The 20,889-nt window shown below is 36.7% G+C and overlaps 1 protein-coding gene across 2 annotated transcripts in view; it reads left to right on the top strand.

Annotated features, from left to right (window-relative positions):
- Positions 1-20,889, top strand: part of LTBP1 (latent transforming growth factor beta binding protein 1) — a 485,724-nt gene that overhangs the window by 1,965 nt on the left and 462,870 nt on the right. The window lies entirely within an intron of this gene.

The following is a 20,889-nucleotide window of genomic DNA, read 5'->3' as shown; positions in this document are numbered from 1 at the left end:
TGGCACCTTACTGAATCATTAATCATCCTATCATACCTGGGAAATCAGAAAATGGAAACTACAAATACATTTCTATTTTACAGAACCAATAAATTTTTTTGTCTTCAATATGGGGAAAACAAATGAAAAACATTTCTTAAAGTGGGGGATACCACCTTCTAGGCAGTGTTTATACTAACATAAAGCATTTGCAGTTTAAAAGCTGCCTGAAAATAGCAGCAAAAATCTGCCAGACATGAGGCTCTGATTATTTCCCAAGATGCACTAGTCATCGGTGCTCCAAAATCTACTGATAGGTATTTCTGTGGGGCTTCTCTAAATTCAGTGAAAGGATCAAATACCTCTCCCATGCACTTTTAGTTTGCCATTAAAGGAGTGGGAGAAATGGTCTCCTTGGTTTCCTCTTGATTAATCCAATGCAATAAAAATACTAAACATAAAGAAAGGCATTTCCTTTCATTTGAAAAAATTTTGAACATTGTAGGTATCCTCTGCAATTCTTTGAAGCAGTCAGCAGAACATGGATTGAAATTGTTTCATTTTTAAATTTGTTTGCTGGGATAAAGCAAAACAAATTTGATTTATTGTTCTGTCCTTCAGGGATACAATTTTTAAAGGAATGGTTTTGCATGCTCAAATGAAAGTTGAAGTGCAATGTAGACAACACATTGAAATTATGCAAATTGTTTTCAATTTTTGGTTCCCTCTCCAAAAAAAACAAAACAAAACAGGATATTTATAAAATTGACTTTGGGATAAGTGCATGTCCAGAGCAGATTAGTTATTTTCATCATGTTAACAAGAAGTGAATGGCAGTCCAGAGGATGATTCTGGGTTCAAGCTTCTGATATTTATTATTGTTATTAGTTTTGAGCCAGACTAGACCTTAGAGGCCAGCTAGTCCAACCCTCTCATATTACAAATGATGAAACTGAGACTCAGAGAGGTATAGTAATTTGCCTGAGGTCACACAGAAGTGTCAGAGGTGGAGTTTATGCCACACTGACTCTCTTACAGTGTTCTGCAAACCCCTTAGATCAGAAATGTTCTCTCCTTCCTGGTCCCCATGATTATAGATTTTTTTAGGTTAAATGGTAATTCAAATGGCAGACTATACTTATCTGCTTTATTTCAGCTATTTCCTAATATGTTTAGGTTGCACATACAATAAAAGCTTAGTTTAACACAATAGTTATTATAGGGATTAATATCTGTCTCAGATAAAAAATTATGCCAAATTCTATAGTAACTACATATAATAAAAATCTAATATAACACAAGTAGTCTCAAACCTGGGAGTTATTTCACTGTATGGATAAAAAAAAGAGGAACAAACAGTATATGATCCCAATTTTTTCTATCTGTCTGATCTTGGTCAAGTTTTCTAACTTTTCTGGGTCATCTGTAAAAGGAGGGAGTTCCAAATAACCTCTAAGTCCCTTCCAACTCTAAATCTTGATCCTAGAATAATATGTATTCATTAGTATTTATAAAAGAAAAAAAAACTACATATCAAATAACTTTGCAGATGTTGCTGCTGATGCTGACATGGAAAGAGGAATGAATAGCCATCCAGTAGAAGAATACTTCCTCTCCAAAATGTTCTGAGAACACAACAGGTTCTCAGATCTAGGAGGGCAAAAGGAGTCTGGATATTGTGGAACCTACCCTATTACCTCTCTTTCTCTAGAGCAGCAGCAGCGGAATAGGCACATTCTCCCTTTAGCAATCTTGTCAGCAGAATCATAGAAAGTCAGAGTTGGAAGGGGCCCCAGAAATTATGTAGCCCAAACACTCATGATCAAAAATTTACTCTAAAGCATCTTTGAAAAGAGGTCATCCATTGTCCACTTGGAGATCTGTAGTGATAGGGAACTCCCAACCTCCCAAAGGAGGCAAGTGGGTGATACAATGGATAGTGCACTGGGCCAGGAGTCAAGAAGACCTGAGTTCAAATCTAGCCTCAGACTTACTATGTATGTGACCTTGGGCAAGTCACTTAACTTCTTCCTGCCTCAGTTTCCTCACCTGTAAAATGGAGATAATAAAAACAACACCTACCCCTCAGGGTTGTAGTAAAGATTAAATGAGATAGTATTTGTAAAGTATCTGGTACATAGTAGGAACTTAATAAATGCATATTTCCTTACTTCTAAAACATCCCACCCCACTTTTGAACATCTTCAATTGTTAGGAAATTTTTTTACATGAATACTAAGGCTGCCTTTCAGCAACTTTCATGCATTAGTCCTTGTTCTGCCCCTGAAGGGCCAAGCAGAAAAAGTAGAATTCTTTTTTCATGTGATAACTCTCATACCCTCTCTTTATCTCCTTGTCTCCAGGCTAAACATCCCTAGTTGTTTCAACTCTCTTCCTATGACATGTTCTCCAATCCCCTCATCTTGCCAGTCTTTTTCCTCTTGATGTGCTCTAGCTTGACCTTACTAAAATTTTGTGCCTGGAACTGGGTACATTAATGCAAATGTGGCTTACCCCTTCTGGAGAGAGTTAAGAAGTATGTTCTTTGTATTGATGAAGATGGTACATAGGATCATAGATTTAGAGCTGCAATCAGTCTGAAAATAAGCCTTTATTAAGTGCCTACTCCTGTATGTGGTAGGCACTGTGCTATGTGCCCTGAGGATAGAAAGACAGAAGTGAACCAGCTCCTGACCTCAAGGAGCTTACAGTTCAATAGTAGAGATATGTATACAAATAAACAGATACAAATTACATATAAAATGAAGACAATATAATTTTTTAAAGTGGGGGAACACTAGTAGTTGGAGGGTGGGTGGAAATCAGCAAAGGTCTCATTTGGAATTTGGGCTAATTTTGGAAGAAAACGGGATTTTAAAAGGTAGAGGAGAGTAGGGAGGACATTCTGGGTATGAAGGACAGCCTGTGCAAAGGCATGGAATTAGTACCTTAGATATTATTTAATCCAACTTCCTTATTTTAGGGAAGAAGAAACTGAGGTCTAGGATTGAAGTAATTTTTCCAGGGATTCATGTGTAGTAACAGAGCTGGGATCCCAACCCAGATCCTCTGACTTCAAATCCAGCCTTCTTTCCACTTCATCATCTACTTCTGATAAATGAAACCAAAGGTCACTCTAGAAAGGGAGATAGATAGAGAACTGAGGTAAGTAGTGAAGAGATGAACTATGCTGGCAGCATCCTTGAAAAATGGCACGTCAGGAAGGATTAGGGAGCAAAAGTCATTGACTACTGAGTAACAAAATGAGGGAGGGTAGACTTTGTCATGGTAGAAATTCATGCATGGAGCAGCTAAAATCTATTTCTAGGACATAATTTTGAGTTTTATTTTTCCTCCATAGTATATAATAGCAGAAGTTCCTGCTCTTTTTGGATTCTAGTTATCTTTCAAGTTGAAGTGAGGCTGACCCAAAACAGACTTGTGAAGCTCTCAGGGCCTGAATTTCCTCCTTTGTAAAATGAGGAAGTGGGGGGTGTTTAGTCTGGAGAAGAGAAGACTTAGGGAAAGACATTAATAGTGGTCTTCAAATATTTGAAGGATTGTAAATGGGTGGAAAGGACTAGATTTATTCAGAATGGCCCTGAAGGGCAGAACAAGAAGCAATAAGTGGGAATTGAAAGAAGTGAGATTTAGGCTTGGTGTGTAAGGACAAATTTTGTAGAAGTTGAATGTGTCAACTTAAGAGGTGGCAGATTTCCTCTCTTCAAGCAAATGTTGTGTGATCGATCACTTGTTAGCTGTGTTCTTGAGGGGATGCTTGTTGATATATAAGTTGGACTAGATGGTTGGCTTCTGAGATCTCTTCCTTTCTGAGATCCTTTCCAACTGAAATTCTGTGATTCTGTGACTGCATGATCTCTAAGGTGCTTTCCTTTCAAAATCTTCACCTAAGATACTCTGACTCCAGGATCAAATATGAACATTTATTTGGCATTTAAAAGTCTTCTTCCAACCTTACTCCAACCTACCCCTTCTGTAATAAAGTTTTATTATGTAATACTGTAATAAGGTTTTATCATATAATCCTCCTCTTCATGAACTTTATGGTCTAGCCAAACTAATCAGCTTACTTTCTTCACACACAGTACTCTATCTGTCCTTTCCATACCTTTGCACTGGCTATGCCTCATCCTTTAAATGCTCTTTTTTCTCCCCTGTCTCTTAGAATCTCCTCATAACCTTGTTCAGGCTCCTCCTTTAGCATGAGGTCTTTGCTTGTCCCAGTGGTGCTAGTGCTGCTTCCCTGAACCTCCTCAATTTTATCTTATATTTGTTTTTATATGTTTTACATAAACCTATATAATCCATGTAAGATCTGAGGATTATTATCCCAACTCCTACTCTCACAAATCAGTTGGGCCCTCAGAGCATAGCTACATTGCCTCCCCAAAAGTCTAAGCTTACCCTTGAGAGGTAGGGGTGATTCTCTAATGCCTATGGCTTAAACCAGAGATTCCTAAACCTATTTGGCCTACCAACCCCTTTTAAAAAATTACTCAGTGCCCCCCTGGAAATCTACTTTCTTTAACCCTCTAACAGTTTTTTTTAAAAAAATTTGTGACATTTCAAAAAAAGTATAAAATATATATATTTTTAAAAATGACGCATCTTAAACTTAACAATTTATTGTAAATTTGTGTTCTCTCCCTCCCCCGCATTGAAATTTTGATGACACAATATTTCATTGTAACTGAATAGTATTGTATTGTAAACAAGTCATTACATGCATATTTTCCTGTCAATGCATGCTGGACTTCTTGAAAATGTTCAACATGCTCGCCTGCCAACACTTGCTTGTTAAGACCTGTTAGCGAACGTGACCATTGATGGTTATAATTTGCATTTTGTGTGTTTATTTGGAAAATAATGTGATTGCTATGACTTTAACTTTGTTATATAACAGATGAAATATGTACCAAAATTTTCTTATCTTCTTTCCTTATGCTTCTACTGCCCCCTTATTTTTATTCAATGCCCCCCAATTGCACCTGTACCACCCCCCCGGATCATTCCAGTGCCCCCCCAAGGGGCATTATCACCTACTTTGTGAACCTCTGCGTAATACTGGTATACTTCTCACCAAGGTTGTCAGTTGAGAACCATTTAGTTAGTCAGCCAGCCTTAAGTAGTATTTAAAAAGGGATATTTACTGCAGTAATACAAAAAGAATGGTTGGACAAAAAGTTCCTCCCTGTTTCTCTTGTCCCCCACCTCATAAAGTCTGTGATACATTCTTCCTCTTGTAATACATAGAATACAAAGTTTAGAGAGAAGTTGACTCAGACATAGAGTGCACATGTGACCAAACACAGTTTAGAATACCATTTAGAACACCATTGGGAGCCTCTGCTATCTCTGACACTGATGGGAAGGAGGTCCAATACCCTCAGACACTTCTGAAGCCTTTCTTCTACCCCATCTCCACCCCTTTACCCCATCCTATCCCCCTATCCCCTTCGTTCTCAGGGATGTACACACTCCAGTTCCTAGAAAATCCTCAGCATCCTAATTTGTTTGATAATTTATAGACAACTAGATGATTCTTGGGGCATGTCAAGTTTATTTTGGCTAATCCAGCCTACTGAACACAATTCTTATCCTATCCAAACACAATTCTTACGCATTTTCATTCTAGTTCTAGAGTTTTTTGATTAATTAATTGAAATCCATTCTTACTTTGTTAGGGTATCAGAGCTAAAACGACTTACCCCACCTACCCTCATACCTGCATATGTGCAAGCTGTTTCCCTATTAGATCTTAAAATCCTCAAGGACAAGGATTGTTTGATTTTCTCTTTGTATAACTGTTGCCTAGCACGTAATATTAGAGTTAGGTACTTATAAATACTTGTTGATTATTTGATAGGGGGCAGAGTTTACAAGGTACTTTCCTAATAAGCAGCCCTTTGAGGTAGTTGGTGCAAATATCATGTTACCCCCATTTTATGGATAAAGAAACTGAGCCTTAGAAAGGTTAAGTGGCTTGTCAGTAGTCACATGGCTGGTAAGAGTCAGCATCAGGTCACTTGACTCCAAGCCAAACACTTTTTCCACTACATCATGCTGCTTTTAGTTTTAAGAGTTCTCTCTTTTTTCCTAGTGCATCAGTAGCTCAAAAATGGCCCAAATTTATAGATTAGCATTTTCTATGTTCCTAGTTTTGGCAATGGGAGAGTATGAGGTAGTGATCTTAGGGGAAAAATAACAATTCGCGAATGGAGAAAATCCAGGACAAACTTTTGAGGTGTGTGTCTATATTTCTCTAAATAATATTTTTAAAATTGTTAAATATTTTCATTTCTTTACTACTTTCATTTCCTTACTTCCACTTTACAGTTGAGTTACACTACTGAACTTACATATATATATATATATACACACACACATCTATATCTACATATGTGTGTATGTATATATGTATGCATGTGTATATATATATATTTTTTTTTCTCACTTAAAAAAAAACCAAGAGTACTTTTAAGGCCAGCAACTTCAGATTAGAAGCTCTTCAAATAGTACATATTCATCACTCAATATGCACATTTAAATGCACAACCTAATTACATTTCTCATTTTTGGATAGTTTAAGATCTTTAGTTTAGGTTTATTTAAACACAAAGGAGCCTTATGTTTATTTTTTAAAAATTGTATTTATTTGAGTTGAAATAGTTTTCTGTCTTTATTTTGTTCATTGTTCATGTAAATCAGTGAGGAAGTTGATTTGCTATGTGGACCCAGCACACAGTATTCAGCTGATTGCAACTTACTGAAATTAGGTATCAAGGTTAGAATGTAAATGAGGCTTAAATTTAAAACAAAATAAATGCAAAACAAGTAGTCTCACCCTTGTAGGTGAAGAACAACAGATATTTGCTTGCACCATTCAGGTCCTTGGAAATTTAGATATTCATTTGCTATACAGAAATGACCAAATGCATACTTAACTTGGCTTATTGTAGAATCATAGAATCTCAGAATTGGAAGAAGCCCTAAAGGATATCCAGTCCAAGCTGGACATGAATCAGGGTCTGCTCTTCATCTTCCTAAATTTGATTATGCAAGTCTTCATTAAGTGCCCATTAGATGTTAGGTACTCTGTAAGATGAAAACTAAACATCCCCTTCCCTTTAGGAACTTTCATTCAGTTGGTTGTGGGGATGGAGTGGGGGAACAACATGTACATAGAGAAGTAAACACAAAATATATATGAAATAAATAAAAAGTAATTTTTGGAGGGGGAGGAGTGAGGGGCTCAAACAACAGAAATTAGGGAAAAGCCTTTAGCTGTTTAGAGGAGCTGGTGGAACTGGAACTAAGTCTTGAAGTAAGCTGGGGGTTTCAAGGGGCTAAGATGAGGAAAGAGAGCATTACAGGGATAGAGGAAAGGGAAGTGCAAAGGCATTGTGATGGAAGCTGGAATGCCATGTAAGAGAAGGCCAGTTTGGCTTAAATGTAGAGTCTGTGAGGGGGAGTAATTAAGAATCACCCTGGAAGGATAGGTGGGAGACATATTGTTAAGGGCTTTAAATGCTAAGCAGAGGAATTTGTATTTTATCCTAGAGGCTTTTGGTAGTCACTCAAACTTCTTAAGCAGGGCAGTGACATGGTCACATCTGTGCTTTAGGAATATCAGTTTGGTAGCCCCATGCAGGAGGGATTGGAGTGGGGAGAGACTTGAGACAGGGGGGATCAATTATGAGGCTATTTCAATAGACCAGGTCAATAGGAGATGAGAGCCTGAATTAGGATGGTTTTGGTGAGTAAGTAGAGAGAAGGGGATGGAGGAAAGAGATGTGGTCTTATAACCAATAAAATTTGGCCACTGATTAGATGGTGGGGTGAAGTGGAGAGTGAAGAATTGTCTTAGTTTGAGAACCAGGGTAACTGGATGGATGGTGGTATTCATGAGAGAAATATGGAAATTGAATTGGAGGGTGGTTTTAATGATTTCTACTTTGGACATACTGCTTTAAGATGCTTGTGGGATATGGAGGTGGAGATAGGTCCAGGAAACTGGAGAAGTGTGATTGGAGTTCACTGGAGAGATGAGGGCTAGATATATATAGATCTGGCAGTCCCTTGCATAGACATGATTGTTGGATCCATCCGAACTGGTGAGATTAACAAGAGGACACTTCCCTTGAAGATGTCCTATGAGGGGAAACCCACTGCCTCCTAAGTTGATGAATTACACTTTTGAAAAGTTTTTGGAAAATGTTCTTTATGTGTGTGTATAGCTCTATTGCTAACTGAATTAAAATGAGGCATGGGATACATAATCCTAGTTGTTAAAATTAGTTGAATGCCAATAGTGATGTCTGTTCTGTGCAAAACAGATGACCTCAAATTTGATTTTCTTTCCCAGGAGTTAGTATTACTGTTTTGTAGTTTATGAATTTTTTGTTTCCATATGGTATTATAAACCTCAGAGGTGTGGCCTGTTTTGTCATTTGTATGTTTTCTTTTTGATTCCCTCTCTCTGTTTCCCCTCAGCTCTTGATTCCTCACCCCACCACCCTCAGCTTTTGGTAGATGTAACAGATACCTATTTTCACCATTGAGTGAAAACTTAAGTGTGGGCTAGTGAGAGGCAGGGGCGACTTGGTGGTACAATGGATCAAATGCTGGGCCTGGAGTCAGAAAGACTCATCTCCCTGAGTTCAAATCTAGACTCTGACATTTTTACTTCATCCTGCATGCCTCATTTTTCTCATCATAAAATGAGCTGGAGAAGGAAATGGCAAACAACTACAGCAACTTTGCCAAGAAAACCCCAAATGGGGTCACGAAGAGTGGGACATGACTGAACAACAAGTGAGAGGCATAAGAGAGTTGGAGTAAGTTTTAAGAGAGAAAGAGGGATTCATGGAAGATTAAAAGAAATAAAAGAAAAAAGATCTAAGCTGGGATGATACTTTTGGCAAATCAAAGAGAGAAAAGTGTGGAAATAAAGTAGGATAATAAGAGCAGAAACCTAAGCATGTAGATTTAGAACTTGAAGGGACCTTGGAAGTGTCTAGTCCGACCATCTCATTTTACAGAAGGGGAAAGTCAGTCCCAGAAGAGTGAAGATAAATGCCCAAGGGCACCCCGGGTGCTACATTACAGAGCAAATCCAGCATGCTTTCCACTGTATGACAATGCCTCCAGAGAGCTGTTTTTACTTTTTGAATTAAATGGCTTTAAGAGACAGCACCTCAAATGACTTATTTTTCCTTAGCAGGGAAGGTTAAAACTGACATGCCATTGCTGTCTTCTAGCCTTGTTAAAGATATGTAAATTTGACTTTAATATTACGAATATTACTGATAGCATCATTTCTGGTTTAAGACCTTTTAACCATCATTAGATTTGAATTTACTGTGACTTCTTTCTAAGATAAGTATCAATTTAGTCATTGAATTCTGAGAGGCAATAGAGTGTAGTGGAAAGTGCTTTAGACTTGGATGCAGGAGACATTTCAGTCCTATTTCAGGTTCTTATTTATTATGATCTTGTATAAGTCTCTTCATCTATCAGAGCCTCAGTTTTCTTATCTGTACAATGGGAACAATAATACTTACACCTCAGAGGTTTATTAGGAAAGCACTTTGTAAATCCTAAAGTGCTTTACAGATACAAAACTAAGTGAAGGGAGAATACTTGTTTCCCATACTGTTATCTGTTATCCCATGGAGCTGGTCCATCAATATGTATATTTTGGACAGACACTACAGATGAAAAATGAACTTGTCATAAAATTAAGTAAGAGTCATAGAATGGGTTGGATTGCCTTTGGGAAATTGTTCAGTGCTTTTAATGACCCTAAATTCCTCTTTGAAATAAAGGCTTATCTTTTATTTTTTTAAACACCAATATTTTTTCAGTGATGCTATATAGCTATATGGAGTACCGTAAGATGGAATGCAATAAGATGGAATTCCATATAGAATTTTAATTCTGAAGAACTAAAATCATGGATCATCCAAAGGACAGTAGTGAAATGCATTGTGGGCATAAATAGGCAGAAGTGTATTACTACTGAATAATTGTACTCGAGGAATGTTACAAAAGATAGCATCAAAGAAAGCGTGTCAAATAAGTCATACTCAGAATAATAGATAATAGATGCATAATCTCTGTGCCCCACTGGGACCCACATATTGTCCACAGAGCCAATGGAATGACTCCCCAATATATCGGGTGGATTCCCAATGCAAGATTTATGGGGAGGCATGGATTAGGGTCTTACAGAATGAGGTGTGTATGGATTGTGTTCTGCACCTTTGGAGGTAGTAACTATGTCAGTGAGATCAGTAATAATAAAAATAATAATGATGATAACTAACATTTATATAACACTATGTGCCACTGCGCTAAGCACTTTACAATTATGAACGCATTTGGTCCTCACAACAAACCAGGGAGGCAGGTGCAGTTGTTATGCCTTATTACTGCCTGTGACTTTCTCTTGGGGTTGCCACACTTATCCTCTTCTTCCTGGTTCTCCTTTTCATTTTACTTTGAGTTCCTCAGAAAAGTAGACTTTGTCAGTCTTGAAGTTAGTCCTTGTGATGCTGTTCTTTGGTCGTATGCATGTTTGATGCATTCCTGTGCAGTCATATAAAGACTTCCATGAGTTTTCCCTTTGGCTTTTAGTTTTTTACAGCAACCATTCATGTTCCTTTCCAAACCCTGCTGTTTTGCTGGTGTCTCTTCTTCCTCATCTTATACATGGTATTCATTGTGCCTGCTCTTCCAACACGTGCCACCTCATTTTACATACTCTGGTTTCCTTACTTAGAGGTGGTCATGGCCTGGAGGAGACAGCTTTTCTCCCTTCACTGCCAGCTTTAGAATTTTTTGGCCCACATCATCTGATAGAGATTTAGGGTTAAATGAAGTGAATATTGTATAGCTTTCCCTGTAATTTTAGACCCCTATCTACTGCCATTGGCCAACTACAGTATTCTTTGTGTTTTTTTTTTCCTTTTGCTCCACCACATTTGAGTAGAATTATTGGCATGAGCCCACAGAAACAGTTTTCCACAATGTCATGTTTTGTAAATTAGGAGATGGATGGACTGATTTTTGACTTGTGTGAATGTGGTATTTCCATGCCAGAATAAAGGAGAGATACATTGGTGGGTGGGATTACAATTTGAAAGAACTGGCAATCAGTAGTCAGTGTGGTGGCTGACGAAAGGAATGGGCCATGTTCATAATAAATTCATAGTGCAGAAAAAGATTGGGGAGTTAAGGAAGAGTATTCCCTGGAGTGGAGATGAGAGACAGGAAAGAGTTAGACCATAAGGTATTAGCAAATACAAAACTGCAGGCAGGAGCTGGGAGAATAAGGCCACTGAAATTATAAAGGTAGAGTTAGAAATCTAGGTAAATCTAGACCAACTTCCTCCTTTTATGGATAAGGGAACTGAGGTCCCAATGAGTGCAGGTAATAAGTGACAGAGAAGGAATTTCAACCAGAGACCTCTGCCTTCAAATACAGTGCTCTTGCCTCTGTAGCTGGAGGGTGGTCTCTTTTGTTAGTATTGGTGATTTTTTCCCCCCAACTCATGATTTCTAAATGCCAAATTCCTGAAACCATTGCTAATTTGATTCCCCAAATTTCTCTTTCCTGAACTTTATTTAAAGTAAGCTCTTTAAATGGAAAAAGTAGAGATTCATCCCTTTACCCATATGCTTAAGTTTAGCACAGTCTCTCAAGCAGGTAGCTAATATTTAGCTTTTACAAGGTATTTTTCATCTTAAAAAGTACTTTGATTATAAACCATAACACCTCCTAGAGAAGTTTCTTATTTACTGGTGGGTCAAATACATTGTTGTTTATGGTAGACTGGTCTCAGAGTCAGAAGACCTGAATTTGCCTTCAATGCTTGATCCTGTTCATGACCTTGAGTGAATCATGTATGAACAAAGGAGCACAGATTTAAAATTTACTCAGGACTTGATTTTTTAATTTAATTTTAAAATTTTTATTATTTAAAAATTCTTTTCTTTTAAATGTTGAGGTCCAAATTCTCTTCCTCCCTCCCTCACTTACTGAGAAGGCAAGAAATATGATATCAATGATACATGTGAAATCATGCGAAATATTTCCGTATTAGCCATATTGTAGAAAAAAAGGCAAAAATAAACAGGATAAGAAAATTGTACTTTAGTTTGCACTTGAGGTGAATAGCATTTTTTCATCATGAGTCCTTTGGAATTGTCTTGAATCACTGTATTGATCAGAGTAGTCAAGTCTTTCATAGTTGATCATCATTACAACCTTGCTATTCCTATGCACAATGATCTCCTGGTTCTTCTCACTTCACTTTGCATGAGTTCATATAGGCCTTGGCATAGTTTTCTGGAATGCTGCCCCTTTGTCCCAGTCATTTCTCTATCACAACTAGAGTAGTACTCCATCACAATAATATGCCACAACTTTTTTTGTCCATTCCTCAATTGATGGACATTACCTTGATTTCCAGTTTTTTTTTTCCACCACAAAAAGAGTTGCTATAAATATTTTTGTATGTATGGGTTCTTTTTTTTGATCCCTTTGGGATACCACATAGAAGTGGTATTGTTGGGTCAAAGTTTTATAGCCCTTTGGGCATAGTTCAAAATTGTTCTCTAGAATGACTGGACCAGTTCACTTCTCTGCCAGCAGATCATTAGTGTACCTATTTTCCTTCATTCTCTCTAGCATTTGTCCTTTCTGATAGATGTGAGGTGATACTTCAGAGTTGTTTTAATTTGCATTTCTCTAATCAGTAGTGATTTAGAGCATTTTTCCTATGCCTATATAGCTTTGATTTCTTCTTCTGCAAACTGCCTGTTCATATCCTTTGACCATTTATCAATTGGGGAATAGCTCTTATTGTTATAAATTTGACTCAGTTCTCTTTGTATTTGACAAATGTGGCCTTTATCAGTGAAACTTGCTATAATTTTTTTTGATATTACTTCATTGTTTATGGTATATTTTAGCAAAATGTAGTTTCTCTATTTTAATTATATCTGTTTTTGCTTTTGCTTTGTCTGAGATCATGATCACTACATCTGCCTTTTTCACTTCAGCTGAAACATATTAGATTTTGCTCCAACCTTTTATTTTAACCCTGTTTGTATCTTTCTGTTTCAAATGTGTCTCTTGTAAACAACATATTGTTGGATTCTGATCACTAATTCATTCTGCTATCTGCTTTTGTTTTATGGGTGAGTCCATTCCATTTACCTTCACAGTTATGATTGCTGTATATTTTCCTCCGTCCCGTTTTCTTCTGTTTATTCTTCTCTCTCTTTTTTATCCTGCCCTCCTCCTTGAGTCATTTCTAACGAGGATGAGGTCAAGTGATGCCTGTCACCACCATTACCATTTTCCCCTCTACCATAGTTATAAGCTCTTCCTTGAGGGCTTCTTTTATGTGTGAAAAATTTCCTCCTTCTACTTTTCCATTTCCTCTTCTCCTAATGTATCTCTCTTTCTCACCCCTTCATTTTTTTTGAGATCATTCCAACGTAATTGACCCACACCCATGACCTCTATGTAACTCCTTTCAACTGTCTTAATAATGTTTAAGTTCTTAGGAGTTACATGTATCATCTTCCCATATAGGAATGTAAACAGCTTAGCCTTATCGAGTCCCTTATAATTTCTCTTTCATGTTTACCTTTTTATGATTCTCTTGAGTCTTGTGTTTGAATGTCATATTTTCTATTCAGCTTTGCTCTTTTCATCAGGAATGCTTGAAAGTCCTGTCTTTCATTAAATATCCATTTTTTTTCTCTGAAGAATTATACTCAGTTTTACTGGGCTGGTTATCCTTGTTTGTAATCCTAGCTCCTTTGTCTTCTAGGACATCGTAGTTGAAACCCTCCACTCCTTTAAGGTAGAAGCCAGTAAATCTTGTGTAATCCTGGCTGTGGCTCCATAATGTAGGATACCTCATTTTATTATGCTTTGCTTTATTGCACTTCATAGATATTGCAGTTTTTACAAATTGAAGGTTTATGGCAACCCTGCATTGAGTAAGTATATTGGTGCCATTTTTTCCAACAGCATGTGCTCACATTGTCACATTTTGGTAATTCTCACAATATTTCAAACTTTATTATTATTATCATGTCTGTTTTGGTGATCTGGAATCAGTGATCTTTGATGTTACTATTGTAATTGTTTTGGGGCACCATGAACCACACCCATATACAGTGAACTCAATCGATAAATGTTGTGAGTGTTCTGACTGCTCCACCAACTGGCTTTTCCTCCATCTCTCTCCCTGTCCTTGTGCCTTATTATTCCCTGAGACTCAAAATATTGAAAGTAGGCCAATTAATAACCCTGTAATGGCCTGTAAGTGTTCCAGTGAAAGGAAGAATCAGTTGATGTGGCATTATTTTGAAAAATTGCTATAGCCACCCAAGCCTTCAGCAGCTACCACCCTGCTCAGTCAGCAGCTATCAATATTGAGGCAAGGACCCCACCAGTAAAAGTTTATGACTCACTGAAGGCTCAGATGATGGTTAATATTTTTAACAATAAAGTAGTTTTAGAAATAATGCTATTGTACACTTAATAGACTACAGTATAGTATAAACATAACTTTTATGTGCACTGGGAAACCACAAAATTCATATGGCTTGCTTTATTGTGATATTCGCTTTATTATTGTTTTCTGGTACCAAACCTGCAATAGCTTTGAGGTATGTCTGTATTTTAATTGTTTCTTTCTGACTACTTGCAATATTTTCTCCTTGACCCAGGAGCTTTAGAATTTGGCTGGGAGTTTTTATTCTGGGATTTCTTTCAGGAGGTGATCCATGGATTTTCTATTCAATTCTATTTTGTATTTTACCATCTGTTTCTAGAATACTGGGCAGTTTTCCTTGATAATTTCTTTTTAAAATTTTTTGGTAGTTGAGGTTAAGTAACTTGTCTAGGGTCACATAGCTAGTAAGTGTCAAGTGTTTGGTCTGAAGCTGGATTTGAACTCAGGTCCTGATGACTCTAGGGCTGGTGTTCTATCCACTGTGCCACCTAGCTGCCCCTGATCATTTCTTGAAAGATGATATCTAGGCTCCTTTTTGATCATGGCTTTCTGGTAGTCTCATAACTCTTAAATTATCTTCTGCTGCTCTCCTAAGTTTTCTTAGGCCAGAAAAATGTCTTACCTTGACCTTTCATTGGCTCTACCAATCCAAAATTTGATTTCAGGTGTTATTTTAAAGTTGTTTGGTGGGGAATGGTGAGAAAGTTCAGTTGGATGACTGCCTCTAATCCTCCATCTTAAGTGGGCTGTCGGATAAGCTCATTTACTGATCTTTATTCCCTAGCTTTTGGCCTGCTACTACTACTACTACTACTACTACTACTACTACTACTACTACTACTACTCCTACTCCTACTACTACTAGCTAGCTAGCTAGCTAACATTTATATAATGCTTACTATGTGCCAGGTACTGTGCAAATATGTGTATAAAATATATGTATATATGTATATGTGCATATACATATACACACATAAACACAGACATATATGTATATTTGTACACACATATACAGACACACACATTATCCTACCACACCCACATGTATACACACATATATACACACTTTACAAATATTATCTCATTTGATCCTTACAACAACCCTGGCAGGTAGATGCTATTATTACCCTCATATTGCAGATGAGGAAACTGAGGCACATGACTTGCCCATAGTTACACAGCTAATAAGTGTCTTAAATCAGATTTAAATTCAGTCTTCCTGACTTCAAGCTTGGCGCTCCATGTACTGTACTATTTAGCTGCAACTTATAAAAGATAAATGTGCTCTGGAAATTGCAGTTATAAAATATATATTAAATGGTGGTTATTTTTGTCCTTATTGGTGTGTATGATTTACTTCATCCTTCTTAAGTCAATAAAACATTTATGGGGAGGTTCCTATTAATTGATCTTTTATTGTATTTTTATAAAAAATAGTGAGAAGATTCAATTTAGCAAATACTTATCAAGTGCCTACTGTGTGCAAGGTGAGAGGCAGTAGGTATAGTGGACAGAGGGCTTTTGAGCAAGGAAGACCAGGCAGGATTTAACATATATTTGCTAAGCATAAGTCACATAAATTAGCAGTGCCCCCAAAAACTCTCTAAAATCATAACTTGTAGAACAAGTGCTGGTCTGCATTGGTAGAGGGAATTTACTGACCAGGAGGTATCTAGACCAATGAATCACAGGTCTAGTGCAAAAAAAAAAGTGTAAAAAGCACTGGGGATACAAAGAGAAAAATGAAATAAATTGTCCCTGCCTTCCTTTGGGAATTAAAGTTTCCTACAGTCAGAGTGGGGAAGAGGGGGAAAGGACCCTTCCCAGACCCTAATCCAAATCAGTTTGGAGAGACTGGAGAGTGTCAGCTAACAGACCTTTCTCTCCTGAGTGCCAGGTAAAAGAAAAGCGGGATAGAATTGGAGAGAAATTGCACATCTGTACTCTGAAGACCTTTCCAGGTTCTCTCAGAAAATCTTGAAGGTCTGTACAATTTGGGGGTTTGAATTTATGGCTCCTGTCATTCCTTCAGGAGGATGAGTACAGAGTACAGTACAGTATTTGTGAATTTTCTTATTCACTAGAATCTCTTGGCAGTATCCCCTGCAGAAAGTGAGGGTGCTCTGTATAAATGTGTCAGTACCACGGCATACAGACTCTGTCCTACATATAAATTTAGGGCTTACTAATAAGTTGCCTTTGCCAACTAGTGAATAATTATATATACATATATGTATATATATACACACATATTTATATGTTTATATTATACACACATATGTATTTGTATCATTACCTTTTTAAAGTATAATTATACATTCAGAATGGAAGTCATCAGTTTTTATGCATAAGTCAAATTCTTACTACATATATCAAGATCATAATTTTTAAGAATTTGAACGGAGCAAGCAGCAGTTACTTTTATTAGCAGTAAATGGGAGGGTTTGTGTTTTTTAGCCATTATATGTCTTCATTTGTTGCCAGCATAGTGAAGAACAAAATCTTTTCCACATCAGAGTCCTTATAACAGCATCAACACATGCTTACTTTTTATGAAGAGCAAAAAATCCGCACTGAAATAGGGAAGGCAGGGCTGTGGTGCCATTCTTTGAGGTCATGTTTGCTCAATCCTGGAAGTCACTGGAGGAATGCATCAGATGTTTGGAAGTGGACCAGTTAAGAATTTCAACAATGACACACACTTTTATTAGCTGTGTATTTAGGAAAGCAATTGCCTTTGACCTCATGGATAGTACAAAAGCAAGGGCCTTTGTAAAAAGAGTTTGCTCTTTTCTTTTTAAAGGGGGGCAAGCACTGTGTAATGTGTTTATATGGTATTTATCTATGTCTCTTTTTGCCTTTCACAAAAAATGTGTAACAAGTTCATTTAAGCACCTGCAACATGCTCTTCCATGGTTATTTACCTTCTAATTATTTTTCCTAATCAGTGACTTTTTCTTTAGGATTTAGCTGCTGGGTTGTTCATTCTATGAATATTCAATATCAATATGCTTTGTTGCATTCTCCAAAATTTTTATTGATTTTTTCACCTACATTTTCTATTATATCCCTCCACTTCTCCCTCCCAGAGAGCCATTCCTTAAGAGGAAAAAAAAAACCCAAACTCAAAACAAAACCACACAGTTCAGCAAAACTAACACATAAACCAAATCTGACACTTTATTCTGTGTTCCACTGCCATAGTCCCAGTCTTTGGTTAAAAAAAAAAAAAGAAAAGGAAAAAACACAAGGAAAGGCAGTGAATTCACATATTTCAATTTTAGGGTCAAGCTTGGTCCTTATAGTTTTGCAGCATGCAGTTTAAATTATTTTGTTGATCTTTCTACTGACATTGTTGTAGTCATTGTGTATGATGTTTTCCGGTTCTACTTTCCTCACTTTGTGTCAGTTCATATATGTCATAATTCTCTGTATTCATCATATTCATAATTTCTTGCAATGTAATACTATTTCATTATATTCATGTATATTCATTTTGGTTTAGCTGTTCCCTGATTCCAGTTTGTTTCCATTTTTTTTTTTTTTGGTTTCCAGTTTGTTGCTACTACCAAAAGTTGCTGCTTTTAATATTTTGCTATTTACCACACCTTCTTTATGTCATTGGCCTCCTTGTAGTATGTGAAACACTCTTTTTATCAGAGGTACTTTGAAACAATATCTTTCTTCTTGTCTCTTAATGTTTAATAAATTGAATTCAGATTAGTTTTATAGCATCATTATGCTTCTAGATTTTCTTGAGCATGATATGTTTTAGTTCACCCTATCATCTTATATAATATTAGAAAACTCACATGGGTTTTCTTTTTTTAATTAAATTTTTATTATAAACTTCATAATAATAAATATTTTAAAACCTATACAAAACAGGGGGAAGAATCTTACTCCAAGTCCTCATACACTAATAAAGTAAAACCAAACAAAATAGGAAACAACAAAGAAGAAAGGAAATTATTTATTTTCCTCATTGCTTTTCAGGTCTGCCTGAATTTCTACCACTTTTGTTCCTGGTAACTTTTCTGATATATGTGTTTTCTGTAGACTATTTTTCATTGGGTTGTGTTTTTAAATCCATTCTATAGTTCCTTTTAAATTTTATAGGAGACATCATTTATAGTCAAGGTTATACTTGTTAAATTTGACATTTTTTATTTATTTGTTTTGTTCAAAGGCAGTGCAGTCTTCCTTATTTCATTAATACTAATCCTTTTTTCTAAATTTCAACCCTTCCTCTACAACTTTTACAGTAATACTTCTATAAATTTTAGAAAAACTAATTTGCTCCCTTGTCTTATCTATGAAAGTGTTTTACTCCTATTGCTACCCTCCCCTCTCCCACCTGTTGTCTTTTCTTCCTTTGCCTTTACTCTTTTATTTATTTATTTATTTATTTACTTATTCATTCATTCATTCATTTATTTATTTATACCATTTTATCTATTCTGTGCTCAACTGCTTTTCCCCACCCACAGAGCCTAACTCTGTCATTCATTGGTTAAGCAAAATGATACTATGCTTGCTTTTTATCTCCAGGGTAAGTTATATTGAGGTTGCAACAAGTTAATCCAATATTTCAATACATCTGTGATCTCATGGGTATAGGTACTTTCTCCAACTACACTTTCTAATCCTATGATTTAACGAGGTTAAGATCTCTTATGTCTATCAAAGAAAAGAGTTTTGTGTATGTGCATATACACACATACACATAAACATATGTTATATGTACATATACATATATATAAAATAATAGTTACTTTAGGTAGGGTCACTCTTTTTTTTTTTTTGTTAAAAGTGGCCCAGTACATTGCATGTAGAAGGTGATCAAAGAATGTTGAAAGAGATTGCTGAATATGATGTGTTTAAACATATAAAGGCAACAATATTTGTAGTTCAAATTGGACATTCCCCTGACTTAAGGATCGTGTCTTGAATGTTTCTTTTTAGTCCATTGTTTGAAATTTGAAACACATTTTCTTATGTATACAGTGTTGTAACCAGAGGTTTGGTTTATATCAGGCCTTTAAAAGCCTATATAACGCAGAATTTACCTGAAGTATAGAACTATAGACCCCAAACATTATTTAAAGCTATGTTTCAATGGAAAAATGTGTTTAGTCAACTTGGGATGCCAGGAAAAGTGCTTTCCTTTTTTTTTTTTCCCTTGGAGTCAGTACCTCTCCCCTTTGCACCTTAACAGGCTATGGGTTTGAGGAGTCTGCCAGCTTCAGGGCATAGGTGTGATTCATGTGGTGTGCAGAATGTGTTTCAGGAGGATGGGAGCTAAGAAGATGAAAGGTAGAGAGGAGGCTATACAGAGTTAAGAGTAGTTGGAGGTTGTGAAGGAGTTGCCTTCTCATCGCCTCCTTTCTTTTTTTATGTGTATCCCAGGATTGATCCATATTCTGTTTCCTTTTCTATTGCCGTCAACAACAAACATTTATTTATTATGTATCTACTATGTTGCAGACGCTGTACTTGACTCTAAAGATAAAAAGACTGAAATGAAATTATTTTTAAGGAGCTTATATTTTACTTTCATTGCCATTAGTGACTCTCACTTTCCTTTTCCACTCTCAATGGGCCAGTTAAACCGAGACTCTCTCTTTTCCTCACAAGAGACTCTCTATCTCTCATCTCCATGTCTTTTCCCTGGCTGTACCTCACTCTTGGAGTGTATTTCCTCCTCATTCCTCCATCACAGAATCCCACATTTACTTCAAAACATGGATCAAGGATCTATCCAACATCTTTCATAATATCCCCAACTGTTAGCCCTTCCTCACTAACTGCCTTGTATTTAACTATAACTACCTAATATTTATTTTATACTTATTCTTCATGTATTTGTTCTGTATGTGTACACGTTGTTTGTCTGATAAAATAGAAGTTCCTTGAGAGGAGGGATTATTTCACGTTGTGTTTTTGTATCTCCTATGCATACTATGTGCCTGCTAGGTGATTAATAAATGCTTAGTGATGGATTTCCCTGGCCCACTGCAGTTTATTGCTTCTCCATTACTCTCCCAACCCTAGGGATGAGGTGATTGGATCCTGAGATTCCTTGATTCTTCAGTGAGAAGAGTCCAGGAAAGGACATAGAGGCAGGAAGGGAAATCTCAAGTGGTGGTAGTGAGGAAATAAGGCAGTGAGAGTAACACGGCCTACTAACCATGCAGGAGGATTGACCATTTCCATGTATAGGTTGTCAATACATTGAGGACTTATAGGAGTCCCCTTGGATCAGGTTTGCCTATAACTGTTTAGAAATTCTTGAAGAGTTTGAGGGGATATGAATTTGGCAGCTTGATTTTTTTATGCCCTACCTTAC

This window comes from Vombatus ursinus, unplaced genomic scaffold (assembly GCF_900497805.2).
Source record: "Vombatus ursinus unplaced genomic scaffold, bare-nosed wombat genome assembly UNPS02009062.1, whole genome shotgun sequence".
Classification (NCBI taxonomy): domain Eukaryota; kingdom Metazoa; phylum Chordata; class Mammalia; order Diprotodontia; family Vombatidae; genus Vombatus; species Vombatus ursinus.
Note: the sequence above shows the minus strand (reverse complement) of the source record. Positions and strands in the feature narration are given on the sequence as shown.